Here is a 23730-nt window from a genome sequence, read left to right on the forward strand (position 1 = left end):
AAAAAATCAGTCCTCATCCTGACTTCTCTGCATCAAACACCTTCTCTCCTCTCCCTCCTGAATACTGTGTTGTCCTCTCTAGGTTTTCTTTAACGAGAAAGCTAGTTTCTAACACTGTTCTCTCTTCCTATTGGTCTGCTCCTTCTCAGTATCCTCTGCTGGATCCTCATCCATACCACTCTGCCCCAAATGTCAAGCATACCTCAAGACTCTACACTCCATCACTTGGTGCCATCATCAGCGCCCAGAGGTTCAATGATCACTTCTCACTAGAGGCTCATACCCATATACGGACTTGCTGCCTTCCCTCACTAGACTGTAGGCTTTTTGAAAACAGGGGTCTAGTACAGTGTCTAATGTAACATGCTTACTGATTAACTGTAATGCTGAAGAAGCTGGCTGAACTTCAATTTGGAGAAAACTATAACTAGTAGTGGTATTGCTGGATCAAAAGGTATACAGTTTGGTTGCCCTTTGTATGGCCCAGTATTTTAAGCCTAAACCAAGGGAGCTACAGTAAGAAAGAGTGTTTACTAGCTAGAAGTCCAGAAAACCATGGTTCTAGTTCCAATACTACCACCATCTCTACCTTATTACCTCATGCAAGTGACTTTACTCTCTGGGCCTCAGTTTTCTCCACTGTAAACTGGGAGGGTTGGATTAAATACTCTCTGAAGTTCTTTCTAGGTCTCTTACATCAACCTTAAACCTCTCAGAATTTCTTCTCTTCTAGATTATATAATGATCTAAATATTCAGGTACTTCTTGAAAACTGCTCCAACATTTGCAGATTTCCAAATAAATTTTTTTAAAAAGGCAGTCTTTTTTTCTTCATCATTGGCAAATGATCCACAAAGAAAGAGAAAGAAAGTAAATAAAAGATTGGTGATTACCAAAAGAAGTTTCAAAAGGTCTCCAACAGACATGTTCTCCAGTGTGGCACTGAGGTGTTAAGAAGCAAAGCCAGAATGAGATTGGGGTTATAGGGCCTTTCCCCAATATCAATAAAGCAATGCTGCTGAATCTTGCACATTTTTTTGAAACTAGGTAGAGAATGAGACTAGGTCATGGACTCTCCCCAGGTGCAACTATTAAAGTCTTCATTCTCCCAAAGTCAGAAGGAGCCCTCACATTCAGCACAAAGTTCTAAGTTATTATCCCACACTACAAAGCAGATGGAAACTGGCAAGCCAAACAAATACATGTTTCTTGGACAAAAAATACTTAAGTCATGAGGATCTCACTACATAGAATGAATGGTCTGGTTATCTATCCAGGGCTGGCCAATTAAGAGATCAAAACATCCATCTGCTGAAAAGCGCAGAAAAGCTTTCTGGGAGTTGGTTGTTAAAAAGGTTTCCTAGCACGTTCCTGGTTTCAGGTCAGTCTACAAGGTACGCTGGGGGAAATGGATTAAGAGGAGGCACAGACAAGAGTGTCATGTGATCAGTCTCATTCTCTCCACATAGAAACACTATCCCAAATGGATGACTCAGAAGAGAAGGCAAAGGATGCTTTACCAAAGACTTCAAAGACAAAGGTAATATATCTGAGCTAGGACTTAAAAGATAAATAGGATTTAAATAGACGGATGAAAAGAGTAGGGGGAACAGAGAGCATTTCTGACAGATAAGAACAAGATAAACAAAAACAAAGAAAGCTCAGCACACATTTAAGGGAACAGTCCCAGCAGTATGCTCATAAAGGAAGAGACAGAGCCCTAAGGCTAGGAAGATATACTGGAGATAGATGGGAAAAACCATTACTTGGATTTTATTCACTAGGCAATGGTTGCTTGCTTAGAGTCTCTCCAAACACTGGGAAGACCTCAGCAGGCCATACAGTGACTTGAAGACTTAACAAGTAACATTCCTCTTCTTTTTTCTCTAGCAAAGATTTGATTATCAAGCAAGCACAGCAGTATTAACATGTACAAACAACTGCTTAAGGAACATTACTTAGTAAATAGAACTGAAAAATGTAAATCATTTAATATTACTACAGAGATGACTCGTTACTGAGGCTAATTCTATGGGGAAACTTGAAATTTTTCATTTCAGGCCCATATGGAAAATTTCCTCTCAAGTTCTATCTACTCTGAAATTCTGGGGTCTTTCCATGATGCTTGATTTTATATTTTTTTCCTTATGAGCCCAGTATTAACATTTTGAGAAGATAAATGAATAAACAATGGAAAATATTACCATAGACTTCTAGTTTGTTCTACTATTAACTTTGTAATAAAGTAAATTTATTCCATTGGCTCAAGTCAAATGACGAAGACCTCCGCAGAGCGGGAACTAAGTCAAACAAAGAACATGCAAAGATAGAATGTTAGCGGTGGGAAGGGTCTTATCTTCAGTGTCATCTGGCTTATTTTTTACTGTCTTCATTTTAAAGACAAGGACACCAGGAAGCCAGACATTCATCCAAAACTCACACCATTACTAGCTAGCAGGATTCACAGCTAAGTGCTCAAACTCTTAAACTAGCTCTCTCCAACTCACCATACCATGACTCCTCCAAAATTCCCCCTTGATATTACATTGGAAAAGTAATTTGTTCACGTTTAAGTACTGCTCAGTGAGTTTGCTTCCCTATAACTTTTTAAGTTGAGACTAAGTTGAAAAATGTTATTCCTTCCCTCTCTTCCCCTTCTCCCCCCACAAAAAAAAGGATAGGACACTTTGAAATAAGAATAAAGGATTAAAAACAAGAGGCAACTTTGACTTGTTTTACACCATTTTCCACAAGGGTGTAAAAAGATTGAATGCCATAATAAATTCAATCACAGAATGTAGGAAAGGCAATACAAAACCAAATCCACTGTTAAAAATATATACAATAAGGAAGCTTGGGCTAGTGATATAAACATTATTTAACCAAAACAAATAGTTATCTCCACTCCTTAAAAAACCTACGCTCTTTTAGAACTCTGAAGAAACCTATCACTAATGTAGATTTTAAAAAATCTTTTAAAAAAATAAAAAAAGTAAAAAATCTTTTAAAAATCCTTTGTTCCGGCCTACACACTTACATTACCTCTAACTGCACAACCATTTCTTTGTAAAGAAAATAAGAAAAGCCCGGGGTGATTCTGGCCTCTGAACCACACAGAAGGAATAAAAAATCCCAATCTCTCACTCCAGAAAACACTAAATCAATATATCTGTATTATAGTCTGTCCTCCCTGACAAGTTAAGAAATTATTAAAATGTATCTTCAAAATCAGCATTCAAGCATTTAAATGTTGCTTAGTCACAAATCCAACTCCCCCCACAAGTATGTTCCACTGTGACATAGTCATACTCCAGAGAACAATGAGCTTCACACAGCGGTCAGCAAGAAGCCGAGACTCGACTTAGCCCACCCCTGACGGCCCCTTCAGCCTCACATTTCAAGGTGGACAAGTCTAATTACAATCACAATCTAACAAAGGATTACAAGATGTTCACGGAACTTTCAGAACAGCAACAAGTCAGGATAACTATTCACCTAATGATCCCACTGGCCCTTGGGAAAGCATGGCTATCACTTTTCTGATTTTAACCTACAGTTATCAGTAAAATGCTAACAGATTTGCCTCTTCTGCCAATTTGCCTCTTTTGCTTCATCTGTCTGATGAAACTTTGCTTCCCAAAGAGCTCCACCAAACGTAAAACATAAGAAGAGTATGCCCTCATTATCACAGAAGAAAAGGCATTTTATTACCTTCCAAGTACAGGAAGTTTCTCCTTTTAGGCACAATGTGAGTCACTGTGAGGTAAGATCCCACTGTCACTTGTCTTCAGACAACTGGGGACACATGAACTGTGAGTGACAGGAGCTAGGGAGCAAGAGGCAGAACGTTGTCAGTGTTGAGGGACAACCTCATACAAGCACAGCTAGAAGTATTGGCAAGGAGGGACTCTAAGACAGGATGTGATGACTACACTATTTTATGTCCATCAGTGCTGCTGAAGTAGCTTGGGAAAGTTGCTCTCCTATTTCAATATTCCTCCAAAAACCATTTATACTTTTAATCTGCCTAACAGATGCTCTTGCCCTCATAGAGGACAAAGACAAAATTCATCCATATGTGCCTAAATTACGAGCTGTCAGGAAAAAAAACAACGAAGTTTTAACTTACAGGGCTGCAATAAGGCTTTTGAGACATCCTATTATAATAATACTAAAAAAAAGTTCAAGCCTTATTTTGATGACTGATGTAAGAAACTGAAGTTCAAACACCTTCAAATGTAATCTAGTTGTCAACAAAACTAAAAATAAATACTAACCAAATAAGCAAATGTGCTTAGAGGCCCCTTTTTCAAAGTTGAAAACACATACCAGTAAAGATGCATTGAGACTGACAGATAAACTATGGTCTTCTTTGTCATTTAAATACAAAAACAAGTAGTCAAATTCTCATATTCTGTGAAGTTCAAAATACAGGATTCCAAAAACATGACATGGAAAAATATTTCTATGACGCTTTTGTTTTGTGTTTTCACAAAAGCTTAGCTCTGTAAATGATTGTATTTGAGGGCTGGTGATTTATTAGTTCAGAAAGTGAGCAGCAAACAGCGGCCAGGGTCAAGAGAGAGACCCCATCCCCATGGTAGCTCCGTTGGAGGTCATTCACTTCACCATTAACTGCTGCTACAAGTAAAAAATCCTGCATTAAACATGCATGATTTGTTTTGTATCTTATAAATCACATGTTCCTTTTTGGAACAGTACGAACCCTTAAGTGAGAAGGTACCAAAGCACATCTTGCTATCTGAGGGCAGATAAAGCTGTAATCATTAGAAGAACAAAAGTCTTAAGTGTCATTTTCTGTGAAATGAGGTAGAACACCAAAGAAACAAGGTTCTCCTTAAACAAAACCCGATGGATGTCAGTGGGGCATTTGCAGGATCCCCACGTGCCTGCTGCCCATCATCGGCTCCCTGTTGCCCATCATAGGCTCCCTCCAACCTTCCAGCTGATGACTCATCCAGACCTTTGCTTTCTGCTCAGCATTCACTTGACACAGCCACCCAGGCAGATATGGCCTCGATCATCCCACTGTGGGTCTACTGCAACAGCCTGCAGGTGGGTCTGTCTGCCTCTCCTTGCTTCCCATTCCAGTCTATCTCCTACTCAGCCACTAGAGTGATTTTTCCAAAGCTCAAATCCAGCTATGTCATCCTCCTACTCAATAAACTCCAGTGCCTTCCTCCTACTGACATCTGAGCTTCTTTTAGTTCTCAACTCAAATCTCACCTTCTACAGGAAGTTTCCCCCAACCCACACTAATTCCAATGCTTCTTTTAATTATTTTCTATTTATCCTTTATATAGTTTGCCTTGTATATATTTGTTTGCTCGTATCTCTTTCATCAGAATGTAAGCTCCTTCAAGAGCAGGGACTGTCTTTTGCCAGGCAGCCCCACTGAACCATTTATTTTTCTCTTTTTAATTCTTCTTTATAAAAGATGGCTCTCTATATATTTAGTAAATGTAGGCAATGTTAAAAAAGATCAATAAGACTCTGAAATTTGGGCTTAACTGAAACAACATGCAGTTTCCAAAATGCATTCAAACTCTGCCTCCTTCTCCTCGATTTTAGGCACCATTCCTTGTTCAGATGCAATGCTTCTCCAAGATACTCACATTACAGGCTCAATTATGGCCATGCGCCATAATTTAGGTGATATTCATTCTAATCCACTTTGCCTTTCCAACATGGATGACTAGTCCAATCACTCTCACATCTCTGTGGTATTGAAGAAAGGCTTGAAACAATTATGATGTTATGTCATTTGCCAAAAGGAGCACTTGTAGAACCTTGTTAGCAACAGAAGTCCTCCTTTGTTCTGGAACTGACATAAGATGTCTTCTACAGCACTGAAGCGTACTTGATGAATATGCATCTCCCTGTTTTAACACTTCACTTGATTGTCAATAGAGGAGAAAGACATGGTCAATCACCTGCAAAAGCCTACTTGCTGACTAGCTTTCTTCAAGAATGTGCTTGGTATGTGCATATGCTTTTCAAAAAAATTATGAAGAAAGCATGCAGGTAGATCAGCAGCTGCCAATCCCTTGGCAATTATGTTTTACCTATCTTGAGAATTAGTCATCAAGTGTTTTTAAAATGGTGTTATCAAGAGAAAACCAACAAACAAGTCAGATGTTCTACTGCTGTCCTCATACTGTCAAAGGAGGTCCTAGGGCTGCAACAAACATCACTAGAAAGTATCAATGAGGTTGCTTATCTAGGATGATCTGAATCACCTTTAGAACAAATTTCTCTTCAGTCTACTTTTTTCAGGTTCAAATCAGGTTCAAATCAGGAATTCATCTTCTTGAAAGATTACATCACATAAAAAGGTCAATTTGCTAAGCCATATTGATCTCTCTACACAACATAAAACTATGTAACACAACAAGTAAAGCACTGGACCTGAAAGTTAGGGAGACTGAACTTCAAATTCTAGCTCAGAAATTTATCAACTTTCAAACCACAGGCAAATCATTTAACTGCTATCTGATTCAGTTTCTTCATCTGTAAAATGGAAAAAATAAAATAATAGCACCTACCTCCCAAAGCTGTTATGAGCTAATATTTGTGAAGTGCTTTGCAAACCTTAGCTACGTAAATGCTACCTGCTACTATTATCATCTAAACCAGCATGTATCAACAATGTATAATAATTTTCTCCAAGCAGTCCTCAGAGTTTTTCCCCTCTTTTATTACCAGTTCCATTTTTTAAAACAAGATTCTCTACTAAGAAACTACTTTTGGCCTTAGTGACTATTTAACATCCCAGAAATAGCATCTATAATGCTTGACCCAAAAGGGTTTTATATCATAACAAGCACTAAGAATGATTAGCCTTAAGTAATTGATAATTTGTGTAAAAATGTCTTGGCATACCACATTTGTGTCTAACATTTGGTCATTTAACCCCAATGCTGGAACAAGAACCTGATTTCATTAGACTTCATTAGCACTGTTTATCTCATACAGAAATCATCCAAATCTTGAGTTTCTTCATCTAAATAAGTCTAATTAAACTAAATATAATCCCTGCTAAACATCAACTACCAGAAAGAACATTAGCAGGAGATCTTGGAACAAAGCCCATCTGCTAACACCAAAGTAACATTCTGTAGTACATGTAAGAACAAGCGTCAGTTAAGGACCTAGTCTATGAAGGGAGCTGTGCCCAGTACAAAGGATACAAAGACAAAGGCCAAACACTCCCTGCCCCACCGTGGGAGACTTACATGCCACTGGAGGAATACAACATGTATACAGAGGAGTATGTTAGAATAGGTGATTAAAATCTCTCCTTATAGATACCCCAGAAAAGGAAGTAAATATCATGACACATATACATGCTAGCTGCTATTATTAGCCAGAACAAGTAATACCTAACTAACCTCATTTCCTCCCTGACAATTATCAGAGAAGTTAGTCAAGGGTCACCATCATATACCTGGATTTCAGTGAGACATTTGGCAAAACATCTCAGAATATCCTTGCCAACAAGAGAAAGGGACAGAAAGCACAATTCTGTAGATTTGTAACTGTTAGAATGACTGACCCCAAGCTGGAATGGACGAGAGCAGAAAGGATCCCTCTGGAGTTCTGCTCTCTTTAGCTCAACAATTGTGTCAATTACTTGGATGAGGGCACATGTGACATGTGCAGCAAATCTGGGATGAGTATTAAGCTACAAGGGATAGTTAACAGGTTGGATGGCATAATCAATCCAAAATACCTCGACAAGCTAGAAAGATGGGTCAAATCTAGTAAGATAAAATGTAAGAAGTGTAAAGCCCTAGATACAGATTGTAAAAAAAGTAAATGCAGAGAGAATGAGGTATGACTCAAAATATTTCACATGCAAACTACCAGGGCAGGAGGGGAAGGGAAGGGAAGAAGCATTTATTAAATGCCTACTATGTACCAGAAACCATGCTAAGCACTGGACAGATACTATTATCTCAAGTTAATGGGGTAAGAGGAAACAGACTCTAAGATTCAAGGGCAAAACCAAAGCCAAAAATGCTAATGTATAATGGTGCCCAGGGAAGGAATGATGGTCCCAAGAGCTCCACTAGTCTGGTCCCATCTGCAATATTTTGTTCAGAACTAAAGTAGACAAAATCTGTGAAGGTCAGTCACAGAATAGCTGGAAGGTGTCCGATTGTGACCAAGCTGCTAAGGAACCTGTGAATCACGGCACCCTCAAAAAACGCCTATTTGAAGACACTTGTGATACTGAACTTGAAGAAAAGAAGACAAAGAAAAGGTAGACATGAGAGCTGTGCTAAGTATTTTAGAGGTTACCATGAGGAAGGAGGATCATCTTCTATTTCTTTCCATTGCTTTCTGAGTTACTTATAATTCTATATGATCTTATACTGTGGTGTTTCACAATTCAAAGTCTGGGAGAATAGTGGTGAGAGAGCTTGTATTATTAAGTGCTTACTATGTTAAGTGCTGAGGCTTTAAACAGGGACTAACAGGAGAAGAAGATAACACATAAGTGTGGCTGAGAAAGGGCTAAGGAAGTGAAAATGGTGCCTGCAAAGGCAAAGACTACTACTGAGGAGGCAGTTGGCCAGTCATGAAATGGGGATCAAGGCCAAAGCCTCATCCCCATCAGAACAACAGTCCCCAAGCATTTGGATCCTCACTCCTACCTCCAAAGCAAGGAGCATTTGCAGACTCCATTCTCTCTCCCTCCTTTGGAGACAGATAGTCCGTTTTATCTAATTTGTTTCTCTAGAATAAGATCAACTCTTTCAAGGCCAGATTCTTGCCATGAGTCACATCACAATTCCAATTAAAACTATCAGGTTGTCTTTATCTCCTTACAGTAAAATCTCTACTCATTTTACATCCATTTGCACAGAGATCAGAGGCCACAAAACATCACTGTCACTCTTAGCACATGTTCTGTCTTGTGAGTTGCTGCCCTTCCTCGGTAGCCCTGAAGAACTGACTACTCTGAGAGAATGTGGCTAACAGACACAGCCACCCAACACTGCCCCTCCCAAGCTCCCTAAATCCTTTTTGGATACACTTGATCTCTGGTCCCAAACTCATCATTCTTTTATCTTAAACCCTAATTCAGAAATGGAAATTCCATCCTCCAGCACCACCCTTTGAAAAACAGATTTGATCCATTTTGTTTTGACAGTCTACATTTCCCAGCCCCTAACAAAGTACAGTCCCTGCAAACAGGGAAGTCAAACCATGGTAGGCGGGGCAGGACTGGTCCACATCACTTTCCACTTTTAAAGTTTACTGATTAAGAGCAAGGAAGGAAGGAAGCCTGTGTGCTTGAGCTCTGATAGCGGTCACTGTCTCTCTGCACTGACATCAGTTCTGCTGCATCTGAGGACACTGGTGTGGTCCCTGGGCTTATCACTCACTTGGCCTCCCCCAGGCCAATTCAGAATATCTTCAATTGGGTGAAGGGATACAAACACTAGCTCTACAAGTTCTGAGGGTCTGACCTGACTGCCCAGGACTTCATAATCCTTAGCAACTGTTGCTACAGATGGTCAATCATCCCTTTGGAGCTGCGAGGCAGAGAAGGCTCTGGATGCTCAGCATCTTGTACATGATGCTAATGTCACCCGGCATTGGCAGCACAATCTCTGCTGGCCTCCAAGCCCAGGAAACACAGCTTCAGAGCAATCAAAGCTCGATCTGCCGCTGGCTTTTCCACCTTCTCTTGCATCACTGCTCCACTTTTTCTCCTCTCCTGATCCTCAGCCAAGGCAGGTAGATGGTGCCAGAGCACACAGCGTGCTGGGCCTATACTCAGGAAGACTCATCCTGATGAGCTCAAAATCAGCCTCAGTCACTCACTAGCTGTGTGACCTTGGGCAAGTCACTTCACCCTTTTTGACTCCATTTCCTCATCAGTAAAATGGCTGGAGAAGGAAATGGCAAACCATTCCAGTACCTCTGCCAAAACAACAGGGTCACAGAGGGTCAGATGCAACTGAAAAACAACAACAATCCTCAGTCAAGTTTGAACAATTAGCCAGGCCCCACCGATGTCCTAACATGAAAAGAGCTTTCTGTGGCTGGTGTCTCTGAATCAAAACCCAATTTAGTCACTGCTGGATTCTTCCTTTCGCTTCTCCCTAATTACATTTCCATATTAACTCCCTGGTGTTCTAGCATCTCTTATTAGGAGGCATGGAAAGAGTTACCTTATCAACAAAATCAGAGATCCAGGAAAATAACAAAAAAGTGAAGTCATGCTTCTTTAATAATTTATAACCATTTCTGAACATATCTTGAATATCTGCAAAGAGAGTATGAGATAAGCATCCCCTTTCCAGGAAGTAAGACTCTAAGCCCAAGTGTCCTGGCAAATCACCATTTGAAATTAATTGGAAGACAGTGTTTAATTGGGAGAAGTGCTTCATGATTGATTTTCTCTACTGAACAAAGGTTGTAACTGGTCAGAAAAATTAGAATTCTAAATCTTAGATTTAAAAAACCAAAATAAGTTTCATATAAAATGAAATATAAAAATAAAATGCAAAACGTAAAATTTGAGAAACTATGTTCTAACCAAGTTCACTAGCTATAGGGCTAAAGAACAATAAGGTCATTAATTAACATTAAGGTCACAGGCTGATTCTTTTGTAGGACGGTTAGCATTACTCTACTTCAAGACCTTACCTTTCCTCTAGCTAAGAAAAATTCTCACCACTGGTCATAAGACAGATCAGGCAACAAGAGGATGGATACAAAAGGAGGGAGGCAATGTAGTTTATATTGTCAAGAATGCTAGGGTCAGGGTCAAAGTACCTGGATTCAACTCTGCTCTGTCACTTACCTATGTGATAGTGAGGCACTTCACTTCTCTGGCCTCACTTTTTTTACCTATAAAATGGGGAGACAGGCGAATGAGATGACCTCTGAGGTCCACCTTCCATTTCTATGACATGTTCTGAAAGAATACTGGACAGAGAAACGGGAATGTTGTAATGATTAATTTAGGTTTGATGCAAGGAAAGAACTTCTACCCATAAGAGCCATCCCAAAATGGAATGAGCTGACACAGATCTTCAAGCAGAGGCCGCATACCAATTGTCAAGGATTGCATAATGTGTATTCTGGTTCAGGTACAGGGTGGGCTAAATGGCCTCAGAAGTCCCAGCAACTCCATCGAATAGATAGAGTACTAGACCTGAAGTAAGGAAGACCTAAGTTTGAATTCTGCCTCAGATAGTTATTACTTGTGGGAACCTGGGTAAATAATGTCACTTCCGCCTGCCTGAGTTTCCTAATCTATAAAATGGGAACTATCTCCCAGGGTTCTTGAGAGGATAGAATGAGAAAATATTTGTAATGTGCTCTGCAAACCTTAAAGTGCTATCTAAGTGTTAGTTATCATTATTAACTGCCACTATTATTTTCATTATTCTGAAAGGCAGCTGTAATTGGTACTTCCAGGCCTGTCACTAATTTGCTCCATAACCTGGTCAAACCTCCTTCTTTTCAGCATTTATGTCCTCATATATAAGAACGGATGATGCTGATGATGTTGAAAATCTTCCATTCTAGGCAATATACACACAATATTAATTGCTTTAAAATTTCCCCCCAAAATACAGGTGTAAAATAGTAACTTTTAAGTTTTCTTTTAAAATAGTAAAGGTTCTTCAGCATTTAACCTTTTTAAAAGTTTATGGTCATCCAGAAAAACCTGGGAAGAATGAGATCATCGTTCATAGTAATAGCATAGTAATTGTAACAATCACAATTATCAAAGACTTGGCTATTCTGATGAGACAATGATCCAAGACAGCTCCAAAGGACTCATGATGAAAAATGCTATCTACCCCCAGAGAGAACCAGTGAACTTGGAATGCAGATTGAGGTATACCTTTCTTTAACTTTATTTTTCTTGATTTATTTTTTCATCTCTTTTGCTTTTGCAACATGACTAATACAGAAACTGTGATGGAGAAAACCTCCAGATCATACCATTTGAAGATTAACTGAAAGAAATGGGGATGTTTTGCCTCAAGTGAAGATTTAGGAGGAAAATAATCACTGTCAAGTACTTAAAGAGTTAACACTGATAAAAGGAATTAAATTTGTTCAGCACAGGCCTGAAAGAATCAAGGCCACAGGTAGATCCTCAAGCGGAATGAGCTACCTGGCAGGTCAAATAGAAAGGAGATCCTTACTCAGGTACAGGTTAGACCAGATGGCCTCTCTTGGAGAATCTGTGATAAATCGCTCCTCCCTTTCATTCACTTTGACAAGAGCGTGAATGAGCCTTAGACACTGTGCCGGCTCCTCCTCTGAACAGCCTTTGGCATTCTGGAAAAGTGGCCAAGCTTCTTTGTCAGCTTGTATAGGGAGCTGTGAGGGCCTTGTTGTGGGTAGGAGCTGGTGGCAGGGTATGTGAGCTCAGAGCCTGTAAAAGCTTTAATTGTTTAAAGGAATAGCAAAATGTCAGAGATCCAAGCTGTGCTTATGTAACCTAGGATTATAAAATGCCAAGCCTCGTGGGGGAGGTGTTTGCTATTGATAGAGAGGGTTAATTAAGATACATGCTTTAAAAATATATTAATTTTTATGACAGTCCTATCATGGTTAACAATTTGCAAACCTTTTGTTTTAAATATCTTTGTTGCCCTTTTATAAGATCAGCTGCATGTATTCTAAATCTCAAAGTACTTTTGGTTCATCCCAGATTACACATCTGCTTTTTTGGGAGGAAAATATTAGGAGCTGAGACTGTAGAAAATAGTATATGAATGTAACAGATGACTAACTTTGTCATAAAAATAATGACCGTGGATAAGTCAAAGAAATATGGGGAGACTTGGCAAGTGAGACAGTCAAAGGAATGAGAGCCTCATATAATGACTTCAACCACCTTGATGAAGGCAACATTAAAGTGCAAGAAATTTCAAGTGAAATATTCAGTGGATCATGTTGGTACTGCCTCCCCAGAAGTGAGGCATACACACTTGTCTGAACAGAAGGAATGGCACTCCCCAAGAACAGGGCTTCAGGGGGTCATCAGTCAGAATCACTCCTTTATGCTGCTTTTTCTAACTATTTGGGGAACATGCTTTCTGGGCTGCCTGGGTTTATCTACAGTGGCAAAACAAAACTGATCAATTAAAAATAAAAAACTTCAATCAAAGGGCAGCTAGACAGAGCAATGAACTGGCGATGGAGGCAGGAGGACCTAAGTTCCAGCTTCAGATACTTGACATTTACTACCTATGTGACCCTGGGCAAGTCACTTAACCCTGCTTCACCAAAAAAATTAAAAAATAATACCAGTCAAGTTCATATATGAATAACTTTTCCCCCAAATTAGCATGTTACATTAAATATATCAGTAGAATTAATATTTACTGAATTTTAAAACTGAGAACTTAAGTCAATCCCTACAATGTCATGAAACACTATCTACTCATTTTTAATGTATAATATCTTATTGTTTTTTCTAAGCTCCGTCAGGAAAGAGCCTAAATGTTATCTAAAGGTTCTCTCTCCAAAGCCTAGCTGTTCTTTCTCAATGTTTACTGTACTGAACTGAGTTACTGTACTCCAAATGCCCCAAAATGAGAATGGCAGGAAGAAAGCCACTAAACTAATTCAATTCAACAATGGCTTTATGAGTTCTCACTATGCATTTAATGTTGTGCTTGGTACTCAGAAAAATACACAAGATATTCTCTATTTCTAACAAGTTTACAATGTAGTTAGGGAAACCAACCTTATACATACAACATAATTAGCAAAAGAAGACAGAGATCAATCAATTAAAAAGTATTTATTAAGTATCTATTTTATATTGGGCACTGCAAATGCAATCTCTTCTCTCAAAAGACTAGCCTCTATTGGGGAATATATTATGTACATATCATAAACAGAGAGAATAAATAATAGTCAGGAAGGGAGAGGACTGGGTGAGGGAAAGGATATGAAGAGAACAGAAAAAGTTTCATGTAGAAAGATGGTGGTGCTCATGCAACATCTTGAAGAAAATTATCTAAAAAGGGGAGGAGAGAAGGCATCAGCATTCCAGACATGAGACAGTCTATGCTAAGGCACTGGGATGGGAAATGAAGCACCATGTATAAGGCACAGAGAGGAATCTAATCTGCTACATGACAGAGTATGGGGAAGGGTGGGAATATATTATGATGCTGCAAAGACATGTTGGGCCAAGTTGTGAAGGGCATTAAAAGTCAGACAGAAAATCTATATTTGATCCTAGAGCTATCAAGGAGCCAATGGATTTTACTGAGTTAAGAGTGTTAAGGTAAGATGGACCCTCAAGGAAAATCACCTTGGATACCAAGGAGACTCATGTAGGCAAGAGGTAACAGGGCCTCAGATAAGATGGTAGCTGGGTGAACAGAAGGAAGAGATCAGCTGTAAAAGATTTTGTGAAGATAACAGCAAGATTTGATAACAGGTCATCACAAAACTGAGCAATTGGAAGGATGGTGGTGTCCTTAAATGATATAGGAAGTTCAGGAGGAAGTTGGGGGAGGATATGAGGAAAGATAGAGAGTTCTGTTTTGGACATGTTGAGTCTGAAATGCCTTCAGGTCATCCAGTTTGAAATATCTTGACAGGCAGTTGCTGATAAAGGTGCTCTTGAGAGAGCGAGACAGGAGTCAGATATATAAACGCATAACTCAAAAAAGCAGCAACCAACCATATGTTGTTTGTAAGGAACATTTAATTTAGGAAAATTTAAAATAAAAGGCCAGCCTAAAATCTGTCATGCAGATTAGTAAAAGCAGGAAAGGTACAAACCATTATATCAGAAAACAAGTCAAGACCACACCCACTGGCAAATTAAATTGTAATCATGTAACAAAAAGCAAGGTCCTGACAAGTACTATTAAGTGGTCAGGAAGATGAAAACAACATTGGTGAACTATCAGAGAAAGTATCACAGAGGTATTGAAATTGCAATTTTTGAAAATGGGTCCTACAGAATTCGGACTTAAGACAAAGGTAAGGACGAGCTTATCAACTGTACTCAAGACCACCCTGACTAAAATGGAAAGGACTGTAACTGAATCAAGAAGGGAGGAGGAGAAAAAGAAAATTAGAATACAGAACAGTTAATGAACTAATACCTGAGAGACCCAAAAGGGCTAGCTTGCAGCAAACTAATCCATACTAACAAAAACTCACATTTGTACTGTACCATCATCTCAGTAAGTACCAAATATACTATATGAAATTGTGGAAATGGCACTTTTTATCTTTATTACTAATTTGAGAAGAGTCTGGACCAAGAAGGTACAGATTGTGGAGGCAATACAACTTTAAAGGTTCCCAGGGAGCTTGATCCTTAGGATCTCTGAAAGAACAGAAAAGATCACAGAGCTTTTATCAGTAAGTGGCACAGAAAGACATCAGCAACTATCAATCTCAGTCTTTCTCATAATGAACACGCATCAATACAAGGGCCTCTTTGACCCAGGTTTTGCTGGTGCTCTTGTGAAGCAGGTCACTTCTGGACGGTTTACAAATGACAAAGGTAACAAAAATTCCTGCTGTAGCTCTTGCTCATTAATGTCAAGTAAGTATCTGATTCAGCATCACAAAATAGAACCTCAAGAGCTCTATTCAAAAAAGGAATCTCTCATAAGTCAACAATCAACAAATATTTGTTAAGTGAATACTATATATGAGCCAGGTGATAAAAATACTAAAGTAAGGCAGTCTCCTATATTCAAAGAGCTTACATTCTACAGTGGGATGTAACACATTAACAGGAGAAAGGATTGTGTACAAAATGATGGGGGTAAGAAGGAGATACTAACAACTGGGGAAGCAGGAAAATCAAAATCCTTTAGCACTACAAGACAAATCAGACCTGGGATAACTTTGTTCAGTAATTCAGTAAGTGTTAATGTCAAACAATGTCTAAATAAAAGTGTTATCACTGTCATGGAAGTTGTCATGCATAAGGTCCTCTTCCTCCACTTAAAAAATGAAAACACAACTTATTTTCGATTGGTGACAAGCTTGTAAAGGCCTGTATTCACATGAGATGATATACAACACTACAATGCCTACTTTCAAAAGGCAAGATGAAGACGAGTGGCCTAACCAGCCTTACCAGACAAAGTGGATAAAAGAGCCACATTGCTCAGGGGATAACAGCAGGTTTGGCAATGAGCCCACTGAATGACTCCATCGATGGAACTCAGGCAAGCATGGAGGAAATAATAAACTGTATCAAATCAGACATCAGATTTGGGTGTGTGAACTTCCCATCACAGAAATGGTCCATCTCTCCAACACGGATACCTGCCAGGGATGCTACATGGTTTCAATTCATTGAATGCCTGGATCGCCGAATTAAAATGACTGAGAATCTCACATGGAAAGAAGCAAGATGGGAAAAACCACATTATCAACAATAATTTGTATGCAAGTGTCATGAAAGACATTACTGAGTCTATATATGATGGAAAAAGAAGGTAGGCTGGACATGGGAAGAGAAGAAAAGACCAGTAAGAGTCATTACAGAAGAAAACACTTCAAGGAATTCATTAACTCATCAATGTGGACCTTTTCCTCAGTAAGGCAAAAAACAATGCATTTATTACTTCTCATCCTTGGGCTCTGCTCCATGTCCCTTCAGAAGGGGTCCAGCCAATATGCTGAATCTATCTCTACACAGCAAAGAGGCATACGTATAGGGCTTGTAGAGGAGAAGAAAAGGACCACAAGAGCAGAGATCCAGGGTTGGAAGAGGACTCAGCAGTCATCTAGCCCTGTACCTCCATCTTATAGGGGAGGAAACAAGCTCTGAGCTCTAATTCCCAAGCCCTTCCTTCTGCTGATGACTCCCAATTTAGCCTACATAGGCCTTGTTTGTTCCTACTTGTTTTCTTGTTGTCTCACCCATCAGACCATGAGCTCCTTGATGGAAATGATGATCTTCTGAATTTCTTCATATCCCCAGCTTTTAGCACAATGCCTAGCATACAGTGAGTGCTTAATACTGAATAACTGAATTCCATGTGTAACAGTCACTGCATAAGAGACCTTCTCCTTTTATTCCTCTAACATTTATTTGGGCAAATATTAATTTAAAATCATTTTTAGACATTTTCCACAACTTCAATAATCACGAATGTTTATTTAATAGGTTTGTATAATAAGCTGAGCATTAGTGTATAGAATCAAACACTAGTGCATAAATGGTCTCTGAATATAGCATTATAATGCTTGCCTCTTCAGTCCTTGAAGGATCCCTGATTCTGTCAGAGTAGGTGCTTCCTCCACCAACAAGGAATGCAACTGATCCACAAATGTGCAGGTGATCGATCAGTGAAAGTCACTGTGGCCAAAAGATATACCACTTGTGCAGAATCTGGCAATAAGCTTCTCCAAACCTAGAGCACAACCCTGGACAAATATTCTGCCAACAGGCCCCGCCTCTCCCTCCAACCTCCTTCCAGCCTCTCAGTGCAGCAGATGGGAACTATCAGAAATGACCTTCCATGGACACAGCCACACCAGCAGCTAGGCAGAGAGCAAGGAAAATACATTTCCTTCTCCTAAAACGAAGTACGGAAGTAATGGAACAACAGGATGGCAGCAGGATGTGATCACAAAGTCTGGATTCTAGGTCCTCACCTGGCTACTCCCTCTTCGAATCTTTAAGTCAAGTTAATCTCCTCTTTGGTCTGTTTCTTCCTGAGTAAAATAAGGGAGCTGAACTAGATGACTACATACTTTCCATCAGTCTGTGAAGTCCCCTGAGGGCAGTATACTTGTTCTTACTTCACAGTCTTATCTATAAGTAGCCACAAGTAAAGGGCCAAGCACACAGTGGCATTTAAAGAAGGCTGGATGAACTGGAATCCAGCCCCAGAACTGCAAGAACATTTAGGTCCTTCCAATCATCCCAAAATGGTACTAACAGTCACAAACCAGATTTGTCATTTATTAATATAAGTGTGATTTTGAAGGTTCAATTCTTCTATAGTAGGGCATGAAAAACAACCTGGTAAATGATAATTATGAAGAAAAATGAAAATGTGATTTTATAATTGTAATGAAAAAATTTTTCTGAATAGATCAGAACGCTTCAGTAAAGCCTGCATTTCAATATACTATGAATAACATTTTAGAAGAATAAATCCCAAAGCCATAAGACATATTCATTTGAACAATAACAAAACTGATAAAATTTAGGAAAACAAATAAAACTTTTCTAAAATACATTTAATATCTGAATGTTTTAATGAGTTCAAGGTGTCCTGTGTTTTGTTTTTTCTAAAATAATCTCACATTTTCTTAATAGCTAAGCAGATTGCTAGATATAGCACTGGAGGGGGGGGGGGGCGGGGATCCTCCTTACTTCGATCATAAATGCAAATTCCCAGCTCAGTTCCCACAGGCATGCAGAAAAACTTTCAACTATTTATGGTCTCAAACTGATCCCTCTGGGAGCAGACTCCCAGAAGGACAAAGAGGGGTCCATGCAGCCACTGTTGTTCAGCTCTTTAAAGTTATCTAGGATCCTTAAAAAGGAAACTAATCCATTTAAAATTAGTAATTTCTCAATACTAACAAGAACTAGGTGTCCTATTACAGAGATCAACTCCATCAATCTATCATGTGAATACATACTACCTTCCAGTAGTTTTTTTCCCTTTTGCTTTTAAGTAGAAAGTAAAGACATTCTAGTCTCTATGTGCAAATGAAAAATAAGTAGCATTACTAAGTTTCCATGTATATTAATATTATTACTTAAGAACAGGAAAAAGAGAATTTTTAATTAATTGAACAATGCTGTTTTAAAAATCAGCTCAATGTATATTCTATACTTTATGCTAAGTTTTAGGCCACAACACTGACTTATATAAGCCACTCTTGCTTTGCCAAGGACAGTAGCTAGAATACTGGTCCTAGTGTCAGAATATGGGACAGAATCCTGGCTTTCCCAAGGTGATGATGTTGGGGAAGTCACAACCTCTTTGGATCTGATTTTACTGACGCAGAATGGAGATACCTGAGAGATCTATGTTCTCATTCAAACATAAGATCTTCCTTACAATGATATGGTCACTGCTTGTTGGCTCATCATGTCCAACTTGTGCTGATGTTTACTTGTCAATCTTTCACAGATGATCAGCCAATATGTTAGGGACCTTCTAATGATCTTGACAACTGCATACCCCCTAATTGAGAAGGGGAACTCATTCATATGGCCCATCTCTTTTTCTGGTCCTGTATCTGTTTAGTCACTTCTGTACAATTCCTCATGAGTGAAATGCTATTCACTGCTCACTCCTACCATATAACTCTCCATTACCCTTCAAAATTAATTCTTCAGAGACTGTGGTATTTCACAACTTGCCACCACACAACACCACTGAGAAAATACTGTTATTAATAAGATAGGCCTTTGTTTCAGAAAGTTTGGAGTCTTTACAGGCACTGCAGAGTCCAAATGGGAGAAGGATTGCCTATAACAAAGCAGGTCCTTCTCTCCAGATGCTCATCTGCAAATAACATTGTACTGACTGTACCAAACCCAAAAGACTGCAACAACTCCTACACAAGATTCATATTCACTCAAAAGATTTTGGCCTAACTAAATAAAAAGAAAAAAACAAGTAGATGGACAATGCCTATTTGATTGTCCAGAATGTGATAGGCAATCAGGTGGGCCTACATAAAGCTGGCCTTTAAGACATGTATCTTGGTCAGACATAGCACATGAGCTAGGACCTGCCCCCAAGACTGAACAGGAAGAAAAGACACAGGAACAAAGAGGTATGTCTTTAAAAACAGCTTACAGAGCCTCAGGATGGCAGGCAAGGGCTGCAGCTTATCTAAACTCTGACCTTCTCCATTCCCCCTCTCCACAGCACTTAGTACAGGTATATTTGAGAAACATTTGTTGAATCAATGAAGAGCTGAGAAATTATCTTATGCTGATTATAGACATTTCAGGTTTATGAGTGCTTTATAGACATTATCTTACTTCATCTTTAATAAGAACCACATAAAGTAAGCAAAGCAAATATCATCCCTATTATACAGATGGAAAAACTCATGTAAGGAAATTACATTGACCAAGAAGAAAATATATTGACCCAGCTCGGCCTAAGAGGGGAAATATAAGAAGGCCCCTCCTTCCCAACCCGATTCTTTGCACAAGTAGAAGGGAGACTGGACACTGAACAGTGCATATCATGGCAGGCTTTTTTGTTGTGTTGCTTAGTTTGTTGAACTTAAATATGCATTGAACCTAAAATAACGTTTGTCATCTTCCATAAGCCAGGCAAGATCATAGATGATTCAGTCCCAGCACAATAACTGCAAAAAAAAAAAAAAAAAAGTTAATGGTATATGTCTGCCAACATCATATTTAAAGACCTTTTTAAAAAAATTGTTAATGCTCCTTAAAATTTCAAAACCTTGCACGGCTGCCTTGTGCATAGCAGGAATTTAATTAGGGCTTGTTAAACTGAATTAAAGTCAATATCAGGGTTTCTCTCTATGAACACAAAAGGATAAAATATAGTTCAACAAAGAGCATTAAAATGTGAATTTAAAAAAAAATTTCAGGGGGGAAATTTAAATGTCACTGGACCTAAAAAAAGGGTTTAAGATTCTGAAGATTCTAAAATGATTCCTCTGCTAAACTGAGTGTCTTACTTTCTCCCTCTTCTGACTCACAGATCTCCTTTTTGTTGAGGAGTTGGGGTGATGGCCTCCAGTGCCAGGCACAGTGCCCAGAAAGGGGGTTCCCTAAAGAGCAGCTGACCAAACCAGCTGCAGAGCACATTAAAGTGAGCATGGCTCCTTTCATCTTAGAGGATGTCTGTATAATCCGGAGCCAATTTAGAAGCTACTGGCCCAAGGATAACCTCTCCTACTAAACTCCCTACTTCTTTTCTACCTTTGAAAGGGAGGAAGCAATTAAAGGGACTTGTGACCTCCACCCCATCATACATCCTTAGGCACAAATGGTGACCTCTGAGCATCATACAAGAAGAGTAATCCCCAAACAATCTTCATTCTTCTTTTAAACATTAGGAGCAAATGCTTTTTGCCATTATCATATGAGTATAATAAGGAGAGAATTATACTGACTGTTCTCAAACTTCCTCTCCCATAGCAGATGACATGGGAGGAGGAATATACAGGGAGGAAATATCAGGTTATTCACATACTCCCTTTATCATGTAAGCCCAATCAGGATCAGGGAACTACCATGCTGGAAAAGTCTATTTGTGCACCTAGAGGTCACTGAGCTAGAAGTGACTGGAGATTATCTGGCCCAGAGTTCTAGCACAACCTTATGTAACAAGTAAGTCTATCTGTGTATCAATTTATCTCATTAAACCTCAAACAGGTGACATCTGCCTTAACTAGACCCAGAATTTCCATTTTCCTCGCCACCCCAACCTGCCCAAAGCAAAAAGCCCCCATGAGAGGTCACAGCGACCACTCCTTCATTAGTGCTATTTGTCAGACTGCTATCTCCCTCCCAGAACTTCCTTACCACCTCTTCCAACCACGTCCATTTCTTTCTGATTTGTACTCTCATTCTTTCAGGGCCAGATGCTCCCAGACTTCCAAGGCAATAAGGGGTAAAGGCTACTGCTCCTGGAAGGTGACAGTGCAGTGTCTCTTGTCTAAATCCTAAGCCAGGCAAGAAGTTTGCTCAGACCAATCAAACTGGGTAAATAAGGGAGATGCCAAGGTGGAAGCAGAATCAGGGCTTTGTCAGGATGGAAGCAGTCTTTTGCCAGAAGTCAATCTGCAACGTAAAAAAGGGAATATGGCCCATGCCAACAGGAACGATTTGCCCAGCTAGGGCGAAAAAAATCAAAGAAAAAAGACAAGTTACAGTTATAGAAAAGGTCAATAGGGCTGCAACACATGAGAAACTCCAGGTGCACAAACACTGCTAAAAATACACTTTTTCATGCCTGACCCCCCTATAAAGAACTGATAGGTCATAGATGACAAATTAAACATGTTTTGGAGACTGTTCTCCTCTACTTCTGAGGCCACATATATACATTATAATGAGGACCTTCTGGAAAAAGTTATTATTTGTTCGTTGTATTCTATTCTGGTAACTTGCAAAAATTAAAGAAATAACTTTCAGGAGGGTGGTAGAAGCTTCATACTAGAAATCCAACATTCCACTTGAGAAAAGGGTTTAGTTTAGAAACTTCTTTTTGTTCAAGTGTCTATTTTAGTCTGTACCTTTACTACAAAGAAATGGATTTCTACTTTTCATTTACTTTATGAAAGTGGACTCACATAAAGTCCAGATAGCTAGGAAAAGGACTAGGAGGGAAATGAAATTAGGTTAGTCTGGCCCCTTCAAAAAAATCTGGGTTCTAGGAGAAGTTCCAGGAAGAACTTGCCAATGAGACAAGGGGAATACACCGTGGTGAGCAGGGCACAAGAGGAGGGGGATGATCCAGCAGGAGGAAATCCCAGGAGGTGAGAGAACATCAAGAAGTTTCCAGGTGGGAATTCCTTCAGTAGAGGAATGATCTTGAAGTCTAAGAAGTCAGAAACAGAGCCAGGAGAAGAATGGCCAGCCTGGCCCCTTCACAAAACAGGAGAAATTTAAATCTTGCTTTGGCTATGGAACACATTACCACATTTGTGACACTTATCTTCAATTATGAGCAATTAGCAATTAGTGCAGTCATATTCATATTATTATGCCACAGCAATTCACATTTTAAATTTAAAATATTAAAACCTCATTCTAAATCTTCTGTTGCTTATAAAGAATGTATTCACAACTGTAAAAACCAGAGGGGTCACTGATTACCAACATACCTCATTATACTATGTATTTTATTATCCATCTCCTTTATACTTAAGAAACTCAGTGAAATGTGGCAAGATGTCAGATCACGAGTGACACAGTTCCAAGCTGAAACCCTCCCAATCAGTGCTTTAAAGAATCTAACTATGGAGCTTATGCTGCAGATACCAAGTTCATAATCACTGATCTACCACTAACTCCTTATACTTTGGTCTCTAAAACTTTTATCGGGTTACAATAGATACAGTATTGTCAAATGTATTCAAAGAGATAATGAAGAATTTCTGCTATCATCACTAAAAAAGGAAACAAATATTTCCTTTTATTAAATGACATTTTATACATGTCAGAGAAATGAAATATTGAGGTGGGCATAACTCTTTAAAATGTCACTTTAAATATCTACGTTTACTAAATTCTACATAATTTCAAAGTCCAAATTTTATCTTCATGTCAAGTATTCATGGTGATAAGTTCCAGTAAAGAACCATTTTTAAAAATAGGAACTTTTCCTGCAAAAGAATCAAGGATTTCCAAATATCTTATTTATTGCAATAATGATATCTTATTTATTGCAATAATGCTCTTTAATTTTAAAAATGGAGTAAATGTTGATCTCTCTCCACCTCACCTATTAAACTGAGGTTTAATATCTCAGTTTTTGTTCGGGGTACCCTCAGTCACTGAATAATTAAAAATAGATCAAAGCCTCATCATAAAATTAAGTCTATAGGACTGGTATGCATTAATTAAATCAGGTCCCATGTTCTTAAAACTTACTGACAAATTATACAACACAACGGATCACAAAAGTGCCAGTTAAAGCTTTCAAAAAATGTGCCATTCAAACGTGCCCCATGAATATCTACTAGAGTTAAAAAAAGACAGTGTGG

At 38.9% G+C, this 23730-nt stretch overlaps 1 protein-coding gene across 2 annotated transcripts in view; it reads right to left on the reverse strand.

Annotated features, from left to right (window-relative positions):
* CDK17 (cyclin dependent kinase 17) overlaps positions 1 to 23730 on the reverse strand; it is a 147375-nt gene that overhangs the window by 100228 nt on the left and 23417 nt on the right. Inside the window, exon 1 of one of the 2 annotated variants that reach the window (XM_072655633.1) lies at positions 3712 to 13782. The exons of the other annotated variant lie outside the window; for it this stretch is intronic. The gene's annotated coding sequence lies outside the window, so the exon portion shown is untranslated. Of the gene's footprint in view, positions 1 to 3711; positions 13783 to 23730 lie in introns of those variants that run through there. 2 annotated transcript variants of the gene reach the window in all.

Source organism: Notamacropus eugenii, chromosome 3, assembly GCF_028372415.1.
Source record: "Notamacropus eugenii isolate mMacEug1 chromosome 3, mMacEug1.pri_v2, whole genome shotgun sequence".
NCBI lineage: Eukaryota > Metazoa > Chordata > Mammalia > Diprotodontia > Macropodidae > Notamacropus > Notamacropus eugenii.